This window comes from Macaca nemestrina, chromosome 7 (assembly GCF_043159975.1).
Source record: "Macaca nemestrina isolate mMacNem1 chromosome 7, mMacNem.hap1, whole genome shotgun sequence".
NCBI lineage: Eukaryota > Metazoa > Chordata > Mammalia > Primates > Cercopithecidae > Macaca > Macaca nemestrina.
Window position 1 is genome coordinate 39,095,023 of NC_092131.1, and position 1,715 is coordinate 39,096,737.

Below are 1,715 nucleotides of genomic sequence, written 5' to 3' on the forward strand. Positions count from 1 at the left end.
CTGGTGGCTTCTGTTGTGGATGATCTTCAGTATCACTTTGAATGTCTAGCCTGTGAGAAAAAATCAGCTTATTCCAAACAGTTAGAATGTATGTTGTTAATACAGTGTGATGTATGGCGAAGTAAATTCCTTGCAAGCAGAGTAATGGCAGATGAGTTAACTAACTCAAGAGCATCAAGAGCAGTTTTGTTTTTCTGTTTTTTGAGATGGAGTCTCGCTTTGTTGCCCAGGCTGGAGTGCAGTGGTGCAATCTTGGCTCACTGCAACCTCTGCCTCCCGGGTTCAAGTGATTCTTGTGCCTCAGCCTCCCAAGTAGCTGGGATTACAGGCACCCATCACCACGCCTGGCTAATTTTTGTATTTTTAGTAGAGTTGGGGTTTTGCCATGTTGGCCAGGCTGGTCCTGAACTCCTGGCCTCAAGTGATCCTCCTGCTTCAGCCTCCCAAAGTACTGGGATGACAGGCATGAACCACCATGCCCCACCTCAAAAGCAATTTCACAGCGTCAAAAACGTGATGCACGTGGTTCCATACAGGATCTCCTAAGTGAACAGCAACAGTTTCATCAGGAAATGATAGCTACCCAGAAATTACTGGAGGAGCTCTTAATCTCTTTGCAGTAGGGAAGAGGGCAACCTTACTCTCCTAGCATACAACCCCACAGCACAGCAGAGCTGGCATTAACAAATCACAAGTTGGCAAAAGCAGTAAATTCTCATCTTCTGGGAAATGTTGGCATTAACAATCAAAAAAAGATTCCATCGACAGTTGAATTCTGCAGCACCCCAGTGGAGAAAATGGCTGAAATGGTTCTACAAATTTTAGCTCCAACTACCTAAGCAGAGAGCTCGCCTGATAATCCATGTTTTGAGTTTTCACTGACCACCTTACTTGCTACAAAGAAAAATTGTGGATGATTTGATCCCTATGCTAGATATGAAAATACAGCTTTCAATTGTTGCGATCACTGCCAGGGAGAACTTTCTGCCCTTTAACAGTCAATATATTGGAGGCATGCTACAGGTATTTGCTTATTATCCAAGAGTCATTATTATTTGGGAGCTGGGGTTCTTACAATGCTAGAAGTAATAGCACTTCCTATTTACAAAATGTATATACCCAAAGATGTTTTATGTACTAGACGCCAGATTACTCCTTCTTAATTAATATCTCAGCATAATAAAAGAATGAAACTGTATTTAAAATTTAAATGCAGTTGCATTTTTCTCTTTGAGCTTATACAATGTTTTAGAAACAGTCTACTTTTTATAAATATCAAGTTGGATATTCTTGTGTGTTAAACTGTATTTAATATTTAAAATAGAGAATACTTTCCAAGCAATACATGATGCTTTTCCTAAAGGACTCTAAAAGAAAAAGGTTCTATAACTTTCTTTTAAGCACTAAATTATTATTTATCTTACTGGATAGTTTATATGAACAGTGTTCATGTAGGTACACTAAAGCAAGGGTAGGCAAACTACAACCATGAGTCAAATATGGCCATACCCATTCATTCACTATTGTCTAGGTTGTTTTTGCACTGTAGCTGCAGAGTTGAGTAGATGCAGCAGGGCATGTATGGCTTGCAAAGCCTACGGTATTTACTGTTTGATCCATTACAGAAAAAGTTTTCTGACCCCCACTCTAAAGTAATTGTAGTAGAGGACCAGAGGATCTTTATGGTAATTTTTTGAGCTACAAAAGAGCCTTGG

At 39.7% G+C, this 1,715-nt stretch overlaps 1 pseudogene; it reads left to right on the forward strand.

The window, feature by feature from the left end:
- Window positions 1-425: 425 nt before the first annotated feature.
- On the forward strand, window positions 426-1,252 carry LOC105472959 (golgin-45 pseudogene; annotated as a pseudogene).
- The last annotated feature ends 463 nt before the right edge of the window (window positions 1,253-1,715 follow it).